The sequence below is a fragment of the Balearica regulorum genome, chromosome 8, assembly GCF_011004875.1.
Source record: "Balearica regulorum gibbericeps isolate bBalReg1 chromosome 8, bBalReg1.pri, whole genome shotgun sequence".
NCBI classification, from domain to species: Eukaryota; Metazoa; Chordata; class Aves; order Gruiformes; family Gruidae; genus Balearica; species Balearica regulorum.
Genome location: NC_046191.1, coordinates 19,930,485 through 19,954,127, shown reverse-complemented (window position 1 = coordinate 19,954,127; position 23,643 = coordinate 19,930,485).

Below are 23,643 nucleotides of genomic sequence, written 5' to 3'. Positions count from 1 at the left end.
GTGAAAGGATCAGCAGCAACAGGCGCAAGCTGAAACACAAGGAATTTCACTTAAACATAAGAAAAAAATATTTTTATGGTGGGAGTGATCATACACAGGAACAGGCTGACCAGAGAGGTTGTGGAGTCTCCATCCCTGCAGATCTCAAAACCCGGCTGGTCCAGAGCAACCTGCTGCAGCTGACCCTGCTCTGAGCAGGCGGGTGGACTGGATGGTCTCCAGATGTCCCTTCCCATCTCAACCGCTCTGTGATTTGATGATTCTGCAAATTAGCATCATTTTGACACTGAGCCTGAGCTCACCTTTCATGATACAGAAAAAAATTGATAACAAAAGCTGATAGGTATAAATACGGAACTGGGGTATTTTTTAAGACTCCCTGTCTTCCACTTGTTACATTTCCAAAGATATACTGCTTCCTTCTAACTGTTCCTCATGCTCAAGTGGCAGCAGCCCATAAATATCTTTCCTTAAAACTGCTTTGATTTACTTCCTTCAAAAAGAAAAAAGAAAGAAACCACCCATGCTGAGACCATGCTGAACCTATGCTGGCTCAATGACATCCATCTTCTGTATTTTAAATTTTGGTTTGAAATTAGGTCACTCTTTACCTCATATTTGAGCAATGCCTAGCGTAGTGAGGTCTATGTTGAAAGCCAGGATTTCTAGGCAGATCTTCATTAGCAGTAATAATTACTTTATACTAAGAACAACCTTGATATGTGAAATTCTTCAGTAATACCTTTGCTTCTGCCTCCCAGACCAGTATATTTCAAGTTAGTGTTTATGACTAGTTTGGCATTTATATATCAAATGGTATTGAGCTTTTATTTGATAGCCTTTAGTCTTTTTACCTTGTCATTGAACTCTTGCAATAGTCTATGGCTATTCTGACAACTTTTTATCATAATGTTTTATTGTGCAACTAACTTATTTTTGATAATCATTTTGATGCAGTTTTGATACCTTTTGCCAGCAGTGGAAAATGTTTTCTAGTAATTGTAATGGGGTTTTTTTCACTTTGCTTTGCTGGCAATGTTCTAATCCCGTAGGTAGCTTTCTGCATTGTTTTTAACCCTGCAGGGAGTAATGACTGTGTGACATATTCAGCAAAGGAACCATTTACAGTAAAAGGACATTGTTCCATTACTTATATTAAGAAACAAAGACAAAAGGCAAGACAGGGAAATAGAGTAAAACCAACTATATCTATGCAGCTAATGTTTGATATTTGTCAGAAAGACGTAACAGAGTTGTTGTTTTCTGTATGCAGACAGTGGAATCAATAGTATTCTACAAATAAACCTATGACAAAGAAGAAAAACTTGTTTGTTGTTTATTAATGTTCAGTAATATTACATGTTCTATATATTTCAAGCAAAATGCAAACCTCGGTCTCATGCAGCAAGGAACGCAACAATGGAAGAATTATTTTTTCCTGTAGCCTTAATGCCCCGCTGACTGTCTTGCCTGAAAAGTAGGAGCTTGATTTTCTTCCCCTCCGTCCTTTCAAACGATGCATGTGTCAGAGAGACAAGATTGCCATGTTACTGCCAATTCTCTAATACACAGTCTTGTACACTGGAAATCAGTATGGAACACTGCACTCACATCTCCCCTAACTTTTTACAGCCTTTAAATTGCCAGTCTTCTGACTATATTTCTTCAAACAATATTGCCATCTGACTGATATCAATCAAACGCATTGCCCTCTGATGTCAGAACTCACAGAGTCATCCCACTTGACTGAATTTTGATTACCTCTGTATTCAGAAAAGCAATGTGTTGATCTTCAAAAAATAAAAAAGCGTAGCCACTATGCATATTTAATAAAAGGACTATTGGCTCCTGTACTAGGAAAACAATACCAAAAACATTAACTTTGAGATTCCAACTTCGCATGCATGTTTTTCTTCCTGAGTGGAGGTAAATTTTTTATAGTGTAGTATGGAATAGAGAACAAACATTTAGAGATTTAGCCTCTAATATTAGGTTTTCATCTGTTGTGGCTCCCAAATTTCCCACATCCCACTAGTCCTACAGTACCAGTACAGAAGGTGACTTGCACCCTGTTATGATGTCCAGTGCTATTCCATATCTATCACAGCAGGGGAGATGCTACCACCTTTTTGTGGTTGGGGTTTTTTTCTTTTAACCAGTTGTGTGTTAAAGCATGATTCAAAGACAGAAGCTTTTGCTCAACAGGGAAAAAAAGAAAAGAAAAGAAAAAAAAACCAGAGATCGGATTCCCTATTGTTTAAGTCAGATGCAAAAAACTGCACTAGCAGAGGCACAAAGGATGGAGTCCAGCTAAAACCCTCAAAAACACTGATCATGATAACTGCTACATTCAGTCAGTCCATGTGGAAATTAAAAGAGACTGGATAGCTTGCAACGAAACATCACATAAGAAATGGTCTATGAAACTGTGCTGAAAACTAGCGTCATAGCTTGGAGATTCTCTGATGCTGGGGATTTGGGGGTTGGGGTGGGGTTTTTGCATTTATGTTTTTCCTGTGCTTTACTTTAACCCCTACGGCATTCTCTTTCTCCGTGTTCTTCTCTATGCTTCAATGAATGCATACTTCTCCCTCAACAAAATAATAGACAACTGTAAAAATTACATCCCTCGCTACCACACCCACCTCCATCCCTCCACCCTGCCAGAATGAAGGCAAGAAGAGCAGACTGTAAGTCAGAAGACAAAATTTCAGCAGAATTACCTTTGCAAGCAAATATATTAAAAGCTGTCCAAACAGATGGAGCCACTGGCCATCTTTCAGTCTGAGGCTGGGCTTATATGTTGTTGTTCTTCTAAACAGGAAAGAAAGACCAGTTCCAGGACACGAGGTCAAAAATAGTCTATCAAAGGTAACTGTTTGCAGAGCAGGTAGAGACTAGCAAAAATCACTTTCTCCTTAAATGTTTAAAGTGCTGAGGAGATGGGGAAGATTTGCAGTCTTAGGAAGGAGGCAACCCAAGTCACCATCAAATGGAAATGGTTCCCAAACCTGTGGATAACAGAACTAAAAAGATTAATTTCAAAAGACCTCAAAAGAAATAGGACCTCAGGCAGCTAAAATTGTAACTTTCTAGAGGAAAACGTCTTTTGATAGTAAACTACTAGTTATCAAAAAAAAAAAAAAAGAAAAAGAAGAAAAAAGAAATAAAAAGAAAAAGGACAACAACCAACAGCCTTCTGTATCTTTCTAAGCTTCCTTTTTGGTCGCTTATGTAACTGAGTGGGTTTTAACTGCTCTTGACCTGGAACACCTGTGTTACGGTACCTACCCCAGCATGCTGCTTAGACTCACTAAATTAGCACAGTTCCTATGGTCTGTGTGTCAAACAGCATTGACTCTTTTTTGCTTATGTCCCTCATGAAAATTCTAGTCTTTTGCAAGGCTTAGCTTTTGCTGCACTCTCACTCCATCACTGTTGCCAATACATAAAGTTCCTTGGCACATCAGGGCAGACAAACTGTTTCTCTGGATGGCTCATTTTTCCAGAAATGACATGTGTCACAAAGCACCTCAGACTCCTTAAACCCTGCATTCATTCCCAGCCAGTCAATATATTCTTGTGCCCTTGTATACAACCTTCAGTCCTTGAAAGGAAGAAGAATTAACTTTTTTAAAATCAATCCTCAGTATTCCCAGCGTAACTGACTGTACTGTCACACCTCAAGCCTCTGCTTCTTCAAACAGCCTCCTCATCCTTTTGGGGGAGGGGGGAAGAGGATCACACCTACTTTCTTAATTCTCACCTTCAGAATAAGCGTAAGTATTTATGGAGGTAGCAAAACTCTATGCCTTCAGAATTATATCCTCCTTTTGCTGGAGACAGACACTGTGAACACTCACAGCGTCCTTTTCCGTTTCCGAACCAGGCAAACTGCCCCAGCCACTCCTCGCTGAGACTGATCAAGCAATGAGACTTGCTTGAGGCTATACATAATTCTTAAAATTGTACTTTGAAGAATGATTTTTAACTCAAAAGGGTGGTGGGGTTTTTTTTATTTCAGTCTAAATGGCTTATGGTGACACATATTTCTATTGGTCAGCTAAATGAAAAGATTGGATCTGCCAGACATTTCAGTACATGAGCAGTGTCGATCAGGAAAAAAAAAACCCAAAACCCCACAAGATTTACAACTGTGTGGGTAGTTTATATCTCAGTCTACTTTCTTAGTCTGCCTTTTCTAAGGCCATTAAAAACTTCTTTTGAGTTGTACTTACGACAAACCTTCTAATATATTACAAGAGAAATATCAGTACAAGATTTCTTTGCTTCTTCAAAGGGCTGTTCTTGCAGACACGTGGGCTCCCATCCCACAAGGAAACATTTCATGCGTTCAGTATCTATCACAAGTGCTCCACTTACTATCCCAGTTTTGTTGCCTGGCTGAGCACGTTTAAGCAGCAACACCAGGGGAAGCACCAGGCGCCGAGGGAGAGACCTCGGGCTCCTCACCGGGGACCGATGCGGCAAAGCCACCCCCGCTGCCCCCAGCCCTCACATCCTGCACCGGGGCACGGTCCGGGCACACAGCAAGGGGGGTGCTCGCCCAAACCGGGAAACCACGGTGCTCATTGCGTTAGGAAGTAGATTTCCATTTAGGAGCAGAAAAGGCTGTCGTGTTACAAGGTCATTGTATTTCCTATTTCCCCAGCCTCTCTCCTTTCTTCTTTCTTTTTTAATCTAGGAATGCATTTGATTTTGACCATAAACAGAGAGGAATATATAGAGCTCAAGCATCAAAATCCTTCAATCTATAACTAGATGTATGAAGTGCTTAACAGCTAGCACAAAAGAGCTCCTGAATAACAGTAGGAAAAGCACAAATGTGGCTGAAATGACATCTACAAAATTAAGACTCAAATTTCTGGCATTTCCTAAAAGCATTGGTTGCAAGAAAATTGCACTAGTGGTGTACTAGCGTGGGGAGCAACCCTCCTCCAAGTTGCTGACAAAATAGCTCACTGCTGGATGACTGGTAGTTTTTGCATCATTCAGAAGAAAAATTAAAAATAAAATTTGAGGAGCTGAGCTTAGTATATAGCAACATTGAATGGTTATTATGTTCTGGTCACCTGTGAGAAAGCTGTTAGAAGATGATACCCGCTTTTCAGAAGAAAACCATACTTAAACAGAGCTTATATCTCTTAAGTGTGATTGATTTTTTTTAAGGGATGCTCACTCAATATTTTTTCAGACATATTTCTTCTTGTCCTTTCCGACAGCCTAACCATAGATCCATTGTTGCAAATCTGACGGATACCACTCCATCCTCTGCAGGAGTCATGGTCTACTTACAGATAAGAAGGCACTTCCACCACAAGGTCCAAGTTACGGTTTGGCTTTTCAATGCTCCTAAAACACCAAAGTGTCCTACTTCCTTCTTCAGCCCAATCTCAACCTCTTAAATAATTGAGTCCGGGTTTCTACATTATGTGCAAATAGAGCTGTTGCTACTTAAAAGAAGGCAGGGAAGTCGAACACAGGATTTCATTTTAGAACAGGGTCGCTTCTCAGATATTAATGACAATTAGGATATGCAGATATATGCAGGTTATGGACTGGTTTGATGAGGAGAAAATCCATAACATCCCCTAGAAAATGCTCTAGCCAGTGCAGGAAAGGTATAAAATATAAAAATTAAAAATCTAGCTAAAGACTGCCCCTCCATCCACAGACTGATTGGTGTGAGGGTTGGTTGCAACAGCCAGTTCTTTACTAAAGTCAACCGAGTACAGAGAAATACAGAGATAATACGAAAGTTTCTTCTGGTGTTCTTTAGGGAATTAGTGGAAAACCTAGGGAATAATTAAATATTTTGATTGGCTGGGATGTCCATTTCAGCAATTCAGGGGACAAAATATTAACTTGAGAAGCTACTTGCAGGAAATTTCAAAAGTCAAGCACAAAAGAGGTTAGCACCACAGGATACAATGAAAAAATAGTGTAGTCTGTGATACAGAGTACTGTATTATTTTTTAAAAGCTTCCACAATGCTGGAAAACTGTACGCTGTGCTGCCAGCAAATAGTTTCAATAATAAGTTTTTTGAATGGCAATTCTTGCTTTTGGTGCTCATTTAAAACTGGTTTTTGTTTCTTTTGTACCATTGCTCATCATGTTTTGCTGTTCTGGACCAATTCTTTCCTTCTTGATGTTTCTGGGATGCTCAATCTTCAGAATAACTTATCTTTTAATCGTGACATTAAATATAGCACAGCAGTACTACTTTTTTGTTATCGTCCTTAAGTATCTTTTTTTGAAGCCCTGTCAGAGAGATTGACCTTCCACTCTCTTGCCTTGAGTCAATGGATTGTCACCGAAGTCTGTGCTGAGCTTTTTCTCTTTACATACGTTTCCATCCCTGTATTTTGTCCCCGAAGGTTGCTAACTTCCCAAAAGTCAACAGAGCATCACCTCTTACTGACGGTGCTACAGGCCGATACATCCAGGTACATATACCATAATTACACTCCCATGCAAACAATAGGTGGTTTATCCCCACGAGGGGTTTTACAAACCGTGTAGTTACCAATACTTCATTTCAGTTCTTAGCTGCTGTGACAATTACTCTCAGGAAAACTAAGCATAAAGGCTCAATTTTACCCTTCACCAGTTCAGAACCAATTGTTTTATGAACTCCATTAGAAAACATTTGTTTATGGACACATTCGTCTGGACCAGAATATTTGTATTTCTCTACTATTGGTTAGGATTTCTCTTCCACCCTGACTCACTATGCCCACCTCTGGACAGATAACAGCACAGGCCAGGCACCATTATTTAATTGCAGTTGCATAACACAATAATTTTGAGTCTATTATTCCCATTCTGAAAGGTCTTGTCAAAAATTAGCTTTTTAAACCAGTGATATACTCAGGTAGTCTAAGTCCTGAAAAGGTATGCATTGGCTGTTTGAATCAGGAAACTGAAAATTTTAGCCGCATGAAATATTTTAAGTTAAAAAACTACAAAGAACAAATCATTGTACAGTTTGGTTTGTGACCGATTCCACACTGCCTTGGCCCATTTCAGGGATGCATCTCTGTTCAGGAAAGCAATCATGGACAACTTCAAAATAAGCATTTGCTTAGGTGCTATCCTGAACGTAGGCAATATCCGGGCAGTTTTTATAAATCAGCTGCCTTAGGAAGGTTTGGACAATCTATATTTTTGCCTTTCTGTTTTTGAATGCAGAATTCAAGCCGAGTAGTCATTACAAAACATTGCCAACTGTGCAGTGATGAGGGCAGATACTGACAGAAGGACTTTACCTGCTTCTGGTTCCGGCTGTGCAATGTACTCACTCACTCTCATGCACACAAAGGAGGTGAATCTCCCGTTTCGTTCATTATTACACCCCTGATTCTAAGACTTTCTAGAGTTTTTGCTAGGAATATGCATTTTCAAACAACGCTTACTCCAAGCTATCCCTTTGACAGCATAAGGACCTCCACAGCAGTTCTTGGAAATCTTCGCTCCTTGCAGCAGGTTCAGCCTACCCCAGTACTCCTGCACAGCTACGCGAGACCTTGCAAGACAGGGTGATACGTGGCACTGAGTATTGCTATGAGGAGAGGAGCGTTCTCACTCATGCATGCACGTGCAATAATGTGCTGCAATCACCAACAGTCCTTTCTATTTAAAATTTTACTCCCTTTTCATGTCACCTCCAAGGACCAGTAGAATAATAGACATATCTGCAAAGGGGAGCAGGAGATCTTTACCGATCCTCCTGCCCTACCATAATTTACTGCCTTTACATCCCATCCGGATGCCTGGTTGCTTCCTTCATCACCACCGTGCTTTTTCCATTATGACACAAAACAATGAGGCAAGAGGAAAAGACCTGCAATCACGAAGCAACCCAGCGATAGCCCAGCTAATAACATGAAATAAAACGCATTGCGCTTCCCTGCTTCTGTGAGAGAAAATGATGAAGCACAAACCCAGCTCTCATCATTCAGCAGTCTGGCTTAAGTCAGAAAAGAAAAAAAAAAAAAAAGAAGAGACACCACATGACAGCTGAAGAAAAAGATTTTGGACTGTGTCACAGAAATTGTTCTACTTTCTGTATTTCATAACTGACCATTTTTAGGTCTGTCTTTGTACCCACATCTGTGAAATTGTCAGTCCTGAGAAAAGTGAAGGGATACTACAGTATTTGACAATAAATCACGTTCTTGGCAAGCAGTAACAGCCGTTACATTTCAGAAAGCACATGCATGTTCTGCTTTGCATGTGGATTGTTCCTTCCAACAACTTGTGATCAAACTTCTCCTCATTGCATTTCCCATACTCCAAAAACTGCAATGATAATTGTAATGTGAAAATCGTTGTAACTTTATTGTGTTTAGTCTTTTTCCTAAAAGCTAAAATGTTAGAAACACAATCCAATAAAACAAAGAATGTCTTTGCAGTTCATTTCATGACCTTTCAGCAAAAATTTTATTTTTTCTAGAAGGTTTTTACCATTTTCTCCAAAACCAGAAAGAAGTCTTTATCGCTTTCCACAAAAAAAAAAAAAAAAAAAAAAGGTTTGAAAAGCTCTGACTTTCAACAATATATTGCCTCTTGTCATCTTTTCCAACAATGGCTGGATTTTGTAATCCAAACTTTTATTTATTCCTTAAGCAGTCTGACTTCTTGAGGAATTGATGAGAGCAGTCAAAACCAGCCTGAAAATCAAGAGAGGCCCCCAGAGCCCCCCAGGCACAAGGCGAACGGAGGTGAGGACCGACGCCGCACAGCGCCGGGCGCCGCCGGGAGATGGGGCACGAAGCACCTGGCAGGGCCGGTAACCCAAAAAGCGCTTTGCACGCAGATGTGCAGAGCCTCTTGCAACAAGAGGCGACAGGTGGTAACACGCTTCGAGTCACGCGTGACCCGCACAGGGCTTTCCAACGGGAATGGCCGAGCTGTCCGCCACCCAGCCCGCCTCACAGGATTTTTTTAAAGGAGGTGAGGAGTTTTCAGTCTCTGCTTCTCTGCCTCCAAGCGCTTGATCCGAACACAAAGTGAGCACCCTCAGGATCACAGGGGGAAGAGATCTAAACCTCTTCTGCCAAAGACATCACCAGACTTGCCTGGTTTTCACTCCTATGATTTTATAATTAAGTAAACACCATTTTTTAAGAATATTGCAAAGTGTTGGGTACCATCTGAGTACGTATACTATCAAACAAGGGGTTTTTTCTTCAAATTATTTCCTTCCATCTTAAATACAAAATATTACATTCCGTTTGCATTACTTTTTTGTTGTTGTTGTTATTTGTATTATCTCTGTGCATACAGAGACTACATATTCTTTGCTATTTTACAGAGGAGCTCTTTGAAAACAAGCAAAGGCATAAGTCAATTTATGAGATACAGAAGTGTATTAGCCCCTGAAATTGTAGCTTCCCATATTACTGTAGGTCCACATTTCTTTGCAGCATTTCCATTTTTATCAGTGTTTCATCAGAGTACAATGATGAACGGCTGTTGCATACCCCCAGGCTCACAAGCAGTTGAGAAAAGATCTGCCATTACAAGAACACACAAATGCGAGATTTTAATAAATACACTGTGCCATGCAGCTGTATGGAGCAGACATGTATAACATATTGGTGTTAGAGGCACAGGCATATTATATAACTTCATTCGAATAATGCATTTATACCCTGATTTATTCAAACTCTATGTGATAATCTTAATTATAAACAGAGACAAAATAAGCAGTGTATCACAATCTTCAGCTCAGAGGCCAGTACCTACTGTGGTGGCCTTCCGCACAGGGATGAATTTTCCTCTTAAAAACCACTGCGCACCATAATTTGGAAGGAAATCACCTCCTTTGTCATGTTTGCATCTACCCAGCAAAAGGAAGCTAGTGATTAATGCTTGAGATATTTTCCACAATGCAAGAATCTGCTTCTTCCATATACTTTGATTTACTCTCTCTTATTAGTGTGTTGTATTTTGATAAAGGACGTTGTACCTGTCTATCAGGCCTGGTCTTAATCTTTGTAACTAACTCCGCTCCTGAAATACTCAGGCTTCACGCAAACCATTAGTGTTTGTACACAACCACATTACCAACTGCAGCAGAAATAAAGCCGCTCCTTGCTGCCAGGCTACCCTTTTAAAAAGCCTCAATATTTTCTCTTATAGGGAGAAATATAATCAAAACAAGGCACCAGAATTCACCCTGCAAAGTGATATTCATTGTATAACTTTATGGCAGCAACTTCATTTCCTGCCAGTTGCCAATATATTGGATCACAAGTTGTTTGCTCTCAAAATCAGTACAACTGATTTTTCCCCCTCACGAGGTTTTGCAATACACCCAGCCAGGGGGCAAGCGCCCTGTTCCACGCCACACAGCGGGCTGGGGTGCCGGGGCAGCAGCGGCAGTGCAGGGGCTCACCCTGACACCGCTGAGCACCCTCTTGCGCAGGCACGAGCACCCACCCGGCAGGTATCCAGCCCGTCCTGACCACAAGTCCATGCCTTCCTAAAAACACCGAGCACACGCAGCGTTCCCTTCCCCATCGGGGGTTCACTGCACAGGTGCCACAGTCCTAAACCTCCACGGTCCCCTCAGTCTTCTTCCCATCTTCCCTTCCCCTCCTAGCTACGTCTGTCTCGAGCCATCCCAGCACAGGGCCGAGACGTCTTGCATCTCTCACACCCTGCGGTCCGCAACCAACCGCAGGGCAAAAGCCGCAGCAGCGGCCATGGCCAGGGAGGCTCCTGACTGCGAGGCAGAGCAGCCTGCGCAGAGACCCCGGCCGCCGCTTACAAGCCACGCTTGATGTGAATGCTACCACCTGCTTGGCTATGACATTTGTCTAAATAACAATTTAAAAAAACCCCAAACCCCAACACTTTAATTCTAATTGGAATATATTTAAAAACACTTGCTGAACAGAGACAACAACTTGCCAGGAGCACATGATGCTCCAGGAGTCCCTGCATCAACCCTCGGTATGAGTACCAGCATTTATTCCCTGCAACTTATTGCTCAAAATGGGATAAATGCTGGAAAATCTCTTGACTTACATCACTCAGGAGCCACAGTGCAAAGCAACGTTTGTTTTGGAAGTAAGATTACAACATATACAGTGATTCATAAATATTTGCATTTTATAATTGTTTCTGCAAACGAATTGGCAAGTCTATCTACACAGGGATGAGATTGTTCCCCCTACGAAGGGAACGAGCTGCAGAATTTTAACTAGTTTCCTTCTTAGCCCTGTGACCCTGGTTGCTTTTCTGCTCTCAGAGCTCTTCCCTCATGATATGCAAGGGAAAAATTACTAATTTTTCCTTTGCATGTCTTCTTACTTGGAGCTGTGTGGGAAAGGCAGCCGTTCCCAAAAGCAACAAGACTGGCGGGAATAAAGCAATGGTCCATTTCAAAATAGAGTGGCGTTTCATTCAGACTCCTGCAGTTCCTTCCCTGTATATACATTCGTACAAGAATGTATATCCTTAAGGCGATGCTGCCACAAAGAGGCAACGTGCTCCGGCTCTTGCAGCACACAGAAATCCACCCATTTGGTTCCAGACAGAAGGACAACCATTCCTACAAATACTGTTTACAGTGACATTAAAGAATTCCCTAGTAATACTGGGGAAACTAGAAGCAGCTTAACTAGCCCATGACACCAGGGCAATGCACACCCTTACGGGTGCTGTTCCTGAAGTCCAGGTATCTGGAGGGCCAATCCCAGACGTTCTCTTCATCCTGCCTGACCTACGGACATACGGAGGCTGGAGATCCCTCCCCAGGCTGCTGAATGGCAAAATCAGGAGTACATGGAAAGGAACTACTGAGTCACTTCTCTCTCCTGCCTCATACACCGTGGAAAGAAAGGGAGGGAACCTTAAACGGTTTTAAAAAAAAAAAAATCAAGTCACAAAACAAGTATCACAGGGCAGCCCAAAAGTGAGGTGGTCAACCTACGAGTGCACAAAGCAATGACAGCATTACATGGAGACAAAAAGCACCTAAAGCTGTAGCTTGTGGCCAAAACACCATGAGACAGCCTTCTACCGTGCTTTGTGCAGATCCTTTGTTGCTCTCCCAGGCCTCTCCTGGGAGAAAGAAGAGAAAGTGGCATGAGCAGGGTTTCACTTGGGAACAACGACACCCAAGCCTCCTCCCCCCTGCTCCTTCCCTCCTCCACCCAGACAGACGGGTATACGCACTTGGAGGTTCTGCTCTTTTTCCGCACTGAGGTGGACTCTCAAGAAAACGTGAGGCAGAAGCTGGTGCTGCAAATGCATCACCCGGAGGGTCTGCCCGCTCCACCAGCGGGAAAGCACTGCCTTCAGGACAAGTTTGCTTCTCAAGTAGACCGTGCTGAGGACAGAGAAGATAAGCGTGTCTAAAAATGAAGGAAAATATGCACATTTACAAACATCACAAAGAAACTATCCCTGTTCACCTGCCACAGAACAAGCCCTCCATTACTGCAACAGTGATCGGGGCGTACCAGGAACCCCGGCCGTGCCAACCTAGGCAACCGGCAGCGCATTTCAAACCAAGTTGGATCAAGTGCACGTGCCTAAACTGATCGCAGTAGGGGTTTCCCTCTCCATTTTGGACATCGGCTCCTTTCTCTCTTTAGCCCGTGTACCTGGCAAGCTCCCTGAGATGTCTCCCAAATTCCAGCAAGTATACCAATTTCTGATCATTTGAATGAGGCTGTTGCTAAGCAACACCTTTTCTCTCTCTTTCTGCCCTCTTTTTTTTTTTTTTTTTTTTTTTTTGGTTCAATTACACTTAAAAAAATCCAGGCTGTGCTGGATGTGAGCAGAAAAATGTTGCTTAAAGTTTTACTAATGTTATCACGGATTCTCTAACAACACACACACACAAAAAAAAAAAAAAAGAAGTTAAGATTTAAAATTTTCAAGTCTTTAACCATAATAATGCCTCAAAAAAAGATCACTTTTGTGGGACACTAATCTCAGTGCAATTGTATTTCCTATCTTCTTCTCAGTCTTCAAATGAAAACCAAGTTTGTTGGTTAATAATATGATGTTACTAATTCTTACCTACAGCCCATCCTACATTTTTGAGGGTTCCAGTACTTTCTTACATCCAGCCTTTCCTTCCCACACGTAGTTCTGCTCATGAGTGTGAAGCCTTAAGGAGCCTTTTCCCTTACTGAGTTACTGCAAGCACGTGAAATAAGAAAATCCACATATGAGATGACCCAGCAATACTAATGGGGGATTTTCTTTCCATTTCAACGGATTTTGGATCGGACTCTAAGAAAAGAGTCGGGCCATTTACAAATTTCCTTGCAGACACTGCACATAAAATTATGAAGCGATTTCTGTAAAAGCAGCTCATTAATTTAAAAGGGTGGCTGATCCCTGAAGGGAAGACCCACTTCAACAGGAAGGTTCTGATGTCACACCGGGATTTCATTAGTGCACCGGCTAGAAAAGATGCTAAAATAAAATGTAAATAACTAACTAATTATGCATGCACTACAAAATGGAGCGCCTCCAAAGTAATTAGAAATGTCCATACATGGCAGTCGGAACTGTAAGCTGAGCGCAGAGGGTTCACGTTCTCCAGCTATGACAACGGAATGATCACGGAGAGTTTCTAGGCTGCGATGGGGCAAAAGGAGATGGCATTTCCTAAGCGCACTGCCTGCCACTAAATTTAAATTAATAAAATTACAAGAGATTAAACCATTGCCAAATCAAGACATTCTGGATTCATCCTTGTCTGTCAGCCCCGTGTTAAGGAAGGCTGAAATCTTACGTTAGCAGAGAGATGAAACTGGATTGTTTTTAACAGAGCTGAACCTCAGTAAAGACAAATATAGTTCTGATTATTGCCAGTGAAAATGGTGGGAGCTACGAGAGAGAATGAACACAGTGACAAGTCGGGAACTAAGATGTTTCCCCTTCCCTTCACCAATTAAAATTTTCTTTTATTTTTGTGTCATTATTCTACCTGTAAAACCAAAGGATTCAATGTAAATGCTTCATTATTTTTTTAGAACTCCTTGTTAGACCTTTTTAATCCTTGGCACAAAGCAATGTCATTTTGAAATTATTTTCCTTCTAATGAAAGTACCATCTTTGCAAGGAGATGTAGGAAACTTTCTTTGTAGAGAATACAATTATGCAGAATGGCACAAATTTTGCTGTCATTTGTAATCCAAAAACTCCTGTGGAGCTATTGAAGTTACATGGGCATTTCAGAGAAGAATCTATTTTAGCTCTTATGCACTCTCCACTTTCTTTACAGCAAGAGCTGTCACTTCCCACTCAATTCTTCCGCTAAGACATCACTTCTTCTCTGCTGCAATCTGCACTGAGCCCCGTTCTGTCACAGCGATGTGACGCTCGGTACCTGCGCCAGAGGTTTTGTACCTGAGGTCGGGTCACTCCTGTAGGAGTATTAGCAGCCAGCATAAACACCGGGCAAGGCTCCTCGGTCTAGTTCTTCCCTCCATTTTGATCTAAAAATCGGTACGCTGGGGGAGAGCCTCTCACGGCTCTCCTTCTTGGCTGGGTGTTGTGGCTGCTACTGCTACACACGTACCTTTTTTTTTTGTCATTGCATAGTAAAACAAGAAACACCCCTCAGTTTTAAGGTTCCTTACGGTTCACGCTATGGGCACCCAAGCCACGGTGTTTCCTCCTATAGATCAACTTTCTGTGCTTCATGCAAATGGCTTTCTTCTTGTTGCCTTTGTCATATCTATTCATAACTTCCACTCCTCCCAGCATCTATCTGAAAATGCTCCTGTCTAGGAAAGCCAGATTCCTCCTCCTTTCTTTTTTTTCAGAGTTATTTAAAGCCTTGCATGTTACAAGAGGTATTGCAGCCCAACCAGCAATAATTTTATATGTGCTTGTATATTTCCTTACATGCCACAGGTCTCTTTTGGTTTAAACCATACTGGATTAGACACCCCTGACCACCGTGTCCCCGAGCCTGGTCTGTGTTTTACCTCTCTTGCATCTTTAGGTGGAAAACAGAGCTCAACAACACCCCGAACCAAAGTCCTGCTCTGAAACAGCCTTGGGTCTAGTTACCTGGTACCCCCTGCAAAACGAAAGCAGCCAACACCACACTTGTCATAGTAACCTACATTTTGGAACAGACGCCAGATAAAGTGTGAGCTGCTCTCACTGCGTGGTTTCAGTGCATTTCTCAGGTCAGGTTTCAGATGTACGCTCCTAGAGAAAGCACCGCTGCTCCCCCGCTCTCCCCTCCTGCTCCCCTCAGGCCAGCAAAGACAAATAAATTTGAGGCAAATAACGAGGGAAGAGCTGACGGTCTGGAAGAACAGTGCCTTCTGGTAAGAAGAGCCCAAGATTATCGTGGGCTCGGTTGCAATTTCTGTGCATTTTTCTTCAAACCGTGACGTATGTTTACCTCGGGCGCCTGGGGTTCCTGACACAGGGCTGATTTTTGCATGTTTTAAGGGAGAGACCGTGCTCGTGGGGCAGAGCAGCGGAGGGGCGAGGCAGGGGTGGAGGTGCCGGCCAGCCCGCCCGCGGAAGGCACGGACCCCGCGACGCGGGGCCAAGGGGGGCTCGCCTCGCACGACGCCCCAGTGCCGCCAGTAACGCGTGTTCCATAGGTAGCGTGTGGTGGTTGCCGTGGCAACCACCTGTATTTTCCCCGGCAGAGTACACAGATGTGTGCAGCCCAACTCGCTCGCTGTAAATTAGTGCTTTCCCAAGGGGTCAGTAACTTACGAAGGCTCCTCTCCAGAAGTTGCTTGAAGCATTGTTAAATAGGCTCCTTTTTGGGGTACAGAAACGACACCCGTGCCAAGAAAGGCAGGCGGCTGCCCAGAGAGAACAGGGGAGCGAGGGGCAGGAGATGGGGTGCGCAAAGGCCATTGGGTGCCCCGTCCTTCAGAGCTCCCGCACGGCCACGGAAATAAAGGGAAACAGGTGAAGGAGGGACGTGAATTCATTGATCAATTATAGCAGGTTTCACTGGAGCCACTATTATAAGTCCTTAAAACCCATAGGGGTTTTTTTAATAGCATGTAATTTTAAAAACCACCTGCAAGTTTAAAAGCATACCTCAGTTGAAGCTGAGAATTGAGAACAGAGCGTGAACGAGGTGGGTTTATTTTGCTATGATTATTAAATAAAAATAAATGCTCTTTTCAAAGTTTTAGAAATGTTTTAGAAATGAAAAAACCCACAATTTAATACAGATGTACACTGTATACTCTTTCAGGATTAAAAAAAAAAAAGTTAGAAATCCTTTCTGCATAAAATTTAGTTACCAAAATTTAAGAAAAAAAAAAAAAATCAGTGCATTCACAGTCATTTACTTCTTTGCCTTAGCAAACTCTCCAGAAATAAACACACAATTACTAAGCTAGAAATCCTCTGCTTTGTTGAAGTCCAGGGGTGAACACTGGATTCTGAAAAGACGACAGATCCGAAGGGCAAAACACACTCAAATTTCCCTGGGAAGCTTTTGCTGTGTGAGCAGAGCATTTACAACTCTCTCTGTGCAGTCTTCAGCATTTCCTTTTTTTTTTTTTTTTTTTTCCTTTTTCTTTTTTTAGAAAATAAAGAAGGGGGGAGAGCTGCTTCTGGTTTACAGGCTACAAGACGGGATTTGCAACATGCCATATTTTGTGTGGTCTAGCAAGCTACTACTGGTTCAGGGAGCATACTATTTGCAACTGTTTTCCCAGATAATAACACCACGTGCAAGTGTTTTATAGCCGAGTCACATAGAAGGTTTATAATCCAAATGTATAAATACTCAAATAACCTTGTGCTAAAGCAGGTAAGAAATGCTAGAGGGAAAACAAATAACAAGAAATCATGTTTGGGGAAGGAAAAAAATCCCACAAACCCAGGGAGAGTGAGGGAAGGTGCTGCTGCTATTTTTCCAATGCAGTGAGGTGGTTTGTGAGGAGCTTTACATTCCTGGAAGATAATGTTAAATTATAACCATACTTTATCCATTCAAATCATTAACAAGATGATTTAAGCTATCTCCTACCAAGGACTTGATCTGGGGGTAGGAATACACAGGCAAGAAGGTGCTTCACTGCTTGCTGTACTCGGGAAGTATTACTTAAATTACATTCAAGTCATCAGATAATTATGAACTTTCTTTTCCTTTATATTTATATGGAATATTTATTGAATTGCACAGTGTGCTTTTACAATAAAGTGCTTTTTACGTCGGTTTCTTTGTTCATCCAAAATAAAACTGACAGTTATCCTTTTATAAGCTATTCTGAGAACATTTTCTCTTCTTTGAAACTGATTGATGCACTACTTTAAATGTTCCTGCAAATATCGTTTCAATTCAAGTTTCTGCATAATGTAATAAGAAGATAAAAGAATTCTATACTTCAACAAGAGACATTACAAAGCAACTAGAGACATTATCAAGGACATTAACAAGCTCCTAATAGCAATAAAACCTTTTAACTGTCTGATGTAGAACATGCTCCCACCAAACCACCACATATTATGGTAATTGGCTCCAATTTCTGAATCTTTCATTGTAAAGTTACAAAGAGTTAGGTAGAACTGAAAAGTGAACCTGGAATCCACAGTTTAGTTGCTTATCCGTTTTTTATTACTGTTATTATGGTGTTTTCTTTATAATATACAGAATCAGCATGAGTCCCAGCTGCAGCAGCAGCATTTTATATTCCACTCTAAGGTTGCTGAATCTCATCTTATTCTTGTTTCTCAATATTTAAACGTATATGGTCTTAGTCCTTCTAACAGCTTATCATTTAAGGAGTAGTACAATGTGTGAATTAGTCATATTTCGGCCACTTCACGTGTTCCTTCACTGGAACATTGGACGTTTAGAAAATGAAATATAACTTAACTCCAAGGCTCTAATTGACCTTAGGAAATAACGTGGGGGATGTTGCTTACTTTTCTTTTTCGGGTTCCCCTCTTAAAAAAATAAAACTCAGGCTTCATCCAGAGTCCCACGAAAACAAACACAAAGCTCTGTAAACTATAAAAAATAAAACCAGAACCTGCAGCAGAAAAGTGGAGAAGTGACATGAGGCTCTCTGGTGATTAACCTGCAGTGTGAAGCCATATGTCCTGCTGACATGTCTATCATACCACGCCATTCTTCACAGGCTGGCAACCTGTTTACTTGAGAAGGGCAATCCTATCGGTATCTAGAATCGTGCTCCGAAAAAGAAGCTGTCATTTTGTGTCTTTGGAACAATCCTGGCTTAATGGATAAGACGCCAAGAAACAAAGAACAGCAAAAGAAACTGCAAGGGGAAAACAAACAAACCAACCAACCCAACCCTATCACGTTTCCAGTCCAAGGCTGGTGTTCAGACACCACAAGACACGTCAGGCGCGATCTGCGTTAAAACGATCGGCTTTAGGGGCGTAAGTGCCACGCTTACAGAAGCAGCACACACTGGAAACACCAAACAGGATAACTCGACTACACACGTCTCTCTCTCGGGAGAGGGAGAACTACCTCATTTCTGAAGTTCTTGCTGATGGTGTGCAAGAGGATCACTTGGACTTCACCGAGATCATAAAAGCACAGCATGCTATTTCTATCTACTCTGGAAAAGTAGTTCCACTATTTCCTGTCATGTTTAATGGCACAATCCTTTCATTACAGTGTAAATTAAAGTAATCCTTTATTATTGCCATTATCAAAGGCTGCTTTAATTAGACTCACTTAAAGGTTTGTTAAGGTTTTTGACAACAGAGCACACAATTATTATACAGTTACAAACACGCTTTTCAGCACAGCTACTGACAAGCCTCCTGAAGCCTACTCAGAACTAAAATAAAACCAGGACAAACAAAATTCTGTGAGTGTGCTCTTCCCACTGCAGCTATTGGGAAAGTTTGGGGGAGAGATATATAAAAAAAAAAAAAAAAAAAGACTTGAGGAGCAACAGAAACAGAATAAACCTGCAATGACACCAATTATGTAGGTGAAACATTTTATCAAAACATTGTAACTACCGTGACTTCACTTTCACAAAACGTGAAATGGAGTTTTTGCTTGACACCAGATTTTCTTTATAAATTCCACTGAAATCTGTGTAGCCTTGCCTTTTGCTTATTCCAATCTACTGTATCTTTGGCGTTAACTCATTAACTATTACAAGTGGGATATTAGCCTTGCGAAAACAAAACTGCATCTCTCAACGCCGCATTATCTTACGCATTACCGCAGTGAATCAAAGCCTGCTGCTAATGTTGGTCTCTGTCATGGATCAACCTTTTCAATGGTGGCATCGCTAAAGGCATTTTTAGGGCATTTGAGAAGACTTTCATTCTTAAAGCGGTACATTTTCAAGTCATTACTTTACAGGAAATAAGCAGAAAGAAGCCAACAACCACAGAGCACGAGAAGGGGAATAATCAGGCACCACAACACTGTCCTCAGTATATAGTCGCGATAAGAATCTCGCTGATAGCGCCCTAAGAAAGGGAGACACGTTAGTTATCCCCTGTAGACACAGTCACCGCTAGATTATGGCTAAGGCTGAACGACAGTCAAGCCTTCCCGATAAACAAGCGGGTCTGGACCGAAAGTTTAAATCACCGTGTTCACGCCTCGGAGGGGAGAGGCGGGGGAAAAAAACCAAAAAAAACCAAAAAAACCACAAAACAAACCACCAGAAAAGCCAACCAGCGCACGGGGAGCGGCGCGGAGGTACCACCGAGCCGCCTTACTCCTGCCGGCTCTCGGGGCCGGCACGCGGAGCGCCCCGCACGGGCGGGCGGCGCCGGGAGGAGCCGGCAGCGGGCGCCGCGGTGCACGAGCAGCCCCTAGCGGAGCCGGCGCTTCGCTCCCTCTCCCGGCGAACGGGCGGGCCCCGCGCGGCGCACCCGGCGGCACCGGCCTCCCCGCGCGGCTGGTTTGCGTTACGGTGTACGTGTGCACGCGCGGCAGCTGCCAACCACCCGTGTCGTCTCCGCGCGGCCCGTCGCTCGGTGTAGTGCCAAGGGAAGCCGGTCGGGACTGGACTCTTACCTGACTCTTCCTCGTCTGGCGTTCAGAGAGGGGGGAAAAAAAAAAAAAAAAGCGGGTAATGCTCAAAAATGTCCATTTGTCTCATTAAAGTATCATTATCTTCAGAAAGAAGATTTCACAGACAAGCTGCTGTACGCGAAGGGGGAATCCTATTAAAAACTTCCTCTTACAACTTCCTCAGATCGCCCCCCTCGCTGTGTTTAAAAGGCCATCTGTGATACTTGGGGTCTAATACGGACCCCAATTTTAGGCAACGAACCTCTCGTTTGCGGAAGACACCAGGAGCAGCCCCAAAGTGCCGAGCGTCACGGCGGGGTGGAGCGCCCGTGGCTACCTGCCCCCAGCCGGGGACGAGCTGCTGCCGGGGCCCCCCCGGCCGCCCCGCTCCCACCCCAGGACGTGCCCACCCAGCAGGAAAGCTCTAGCTGCTCCACGGCCTGGGCCCAAATGTCATCCTAACAAAGACTGCGGAGCTCTGCAAGCCTGAACTGCTCTTCCAGTACACAGGAAAATGAAAGTGGTAAGATCAGACAGTTTCTGGTTACAAAAACCAGCTTGATTATGATTTAGAGAGATCAGTGAAATCAAATAAACCGCTGAAAGGGGGATAAAAAGCTCCTTTGTAAGTTTCTACTAAATGTCACTTTATTTGAACAAGAAAGGGAGGAATGAACGTGAGGAAAGCAGTGTGAACAAACCCAGCCCAAACTAATGATTAAGAGTTGCTACTCACCTGACACCAAAAGGCACCACGAGAGCGCTGGGGGACGGGGCCCTCGCAGACACTGGGCTGCCGTTCAGAGCCTCGAGGGGTCCACGCTAAACCCCAGTCAGGGGTCACCAGGCTCCTGCACGTGGTGTCACCTCTCCTACGTCCTTGTGGTCCCCAGAAGGGAGACGCCTGGACACACCGAGCACCAAGCACGGGAGCCAGCGCTCAGTGCCGGGTGGCTGCGCGAGCACGGCGGGCAGCTCAGGAGCTCAGGCCGCCTCACAGCGGCCCCTTGGACCTTCGTATCTCACAATAACCTCTTCATGAGGACAGACCAAACCACTACACATCATCCGCTCTCCTAATGCTGCCTCCTTTTTATAGACAGAGCTGGATGCTGTTTGTAAGCGCTTCGACATCACCGGGCTAGGACGGCACGAGCAACTCGCGTGCTGCCGCTGAGCCGCGGGAACTGACTGCGGGAGCTGCCATACCAGCTGACAATGCGAGGCGAAGCACATCTGCCCAAATCACGAACCCTAGCACGATTCATGACTCATTCTTGCACCTAGGAAAGGGATTGCTTTTGCTCATTCATGGAGCTCAGGTGGCACCAGCAGCTGAATTTTACAACCAGCTTCCCAGCTTTGCTTCTCCCCGTACAAAAAGTGTGGCCCTGCATTTTGCAGAGTATTCTTGAAAGTCTACTATTGCAGTGTAGCTGCACAGTATTTAAGATGCACCCCAGCTCAGACTAACCATTTTTCAGAAATAAGCGAGCAAAATCAATCTTTTTTAAAAAATAATTAAAAATCCAAAATGAATAAAGAAAAAGAGACTCACCTTTAAGATCCTCATCTGAAGTTACAAATCCCTCCAGGGTCATTTCAGCACTAGGAGAAGTGAGCAGGACTGGGCTCTCCTGAGTAAAAGCAGCTAAATTAGCCCACGGTGTTATTTTCAGGAATTAGCAAACTAGAACAAATACAAGTGGTTAAATATAATCTAAACAGGCTGCACTGGGCAAACAGATCCTGGTCTAGGGAGTCCACGGAAATTCTGAAACCCAGATGTTTAAGATCTTCAGCATTAAGGTGTCCACTACTGAATTTCTGAGCAATGTATTTTGATCGACTCTTCTTTTTTCTCCCCTATTTCATAGGCCCGTCAGACCATTCAGGTTGGAAGGGACCACGGGAGTCCATCCTGCCCAGCCTCTGCTCAGGACAGGGTCAGCCACGAGACCAGAGCGGGTGACTCAGGGATTTGTCCAGTTCAGGCTTGAAAACCTCCAAGGACAGAGACTGCACAACATCCCTGGGCCCCTCCTGCGCTGCCGGACCACGCTCAAGGGGAAAGTCCCTCCGTGCATCAGCCTGAGCCTCTCTCCTTTCAGTTTACCACCGCTGCTTTTTCTCTCCTACTGATGTAACATAGGAAGGAATGTCAGTGTACAAACCTGCTCGATAGAATAAGCAACCCAGTCACTGGAAAAGACCATTTCTCCCACCAAAGAGTGGAGAAGTAAGAAAACCACAGGAACATCCTGCACTAGACTTTAGAGACAAGCCTGCTTATGCAGTTTGCAGCATTGCCTTCTACTCTAAGTGCCTGCGCAATTTAAGGAGTTATTACGTAGTGCAACAGATGTTTAAATACTTGACAGATCTCATTAGCAAGTAAAAGCCACACCACGTTGCTGTCACCAGCTTCAGTGCAGACAGGGAAAGAGGTAACACCCCACCCCACCCCCCCATTTTTCTTTCACAGCATTAACTTCTTTCCTCGTCACCGCCTCTCCCCTGAGTCCCCCTCGCCTTCGCCCTTCTGTCTCCCTGTGTCAAGGCCCCCATCTCCCCGCTGTCCCTAGGGTCCCTATTTCAGTTTCCCCTCTCCCGCCACCCCTGAAGGACACAAGCAGCCAAAACCAGACAGGCCAAGCCAGACCTTTTTCCGTGGTCAAAGAGACCCAGGCGAGCTTCTCCTGACTCCCACCTGTCTCCTGCTGGGGCTCTGCTGCAGGTTGCCTCCAACACTTCATGAGGAACATTTTCCATTACAGTTTTCATTTCCAACTCTCAACCTTTCTATCGTATGATTTCACGTTAAAACAGCAGGAATTTTGTACAGCTTATCTAGTTCAATATGATCTTTCTGTCAGCTGCTGGAAAAAGATTAGTAGACGTTAAAGCCAAAAGCCAAAATCCAGCTGTGATTCGTCTCCAACCTCACCCTAGAAACTTAACCTCATCCCAAACACTGGAGTTTTTCTAACTGAAACCAAGGGCTGGTACGCATGAACCATCATTCGTGACCTTAACACTCACCACAACACACTTTCAACTATCACAACCAGATTTTCCTCAGCCATGCATGTTTTTTAGTGATTAACATAGTACAACAGCTAAAATAGAAGGTACCATGTAGTTTCAGGTACTGAACCTGTATTTAACCCTGCGGGACTGCCAGTGCCAGTTTTGCAACAGGCAGGTAAAAGAAGCGCGTGAGAAGAGTCACGTTGGCTTAGACCACTGGTGCACCAGGCAAGGGCTCTAACCGGGGCCAACGGGGAAAAGAACACATACACCTACAGGGATACTCCCTCTGGCCATCTCTGGCCTTAAAGATAACGCCTTTGTTTTTAATAAGAAAACATACAAAGAAGAAGAATACCTCACTGCTGTTTCCCATTGCGTTCCTAAAAGAAAAGAGAAAGCCTCTGGCAAAAGGACTCCTTCCCCGAAGTGATGGTTTTCAGCGCTCCTGCCGGCACAGCTCTTCCAGGGGATCCAGAGCAAGCTCTTGCCCTGAGCCTAACGCATAACAGCTCTATAATGACACATGATTTATGTGTATTATCCCGGATTAGAAAAGAGATAAATGTTATTTCTGCCATTTTAAAACTATTCCCATAT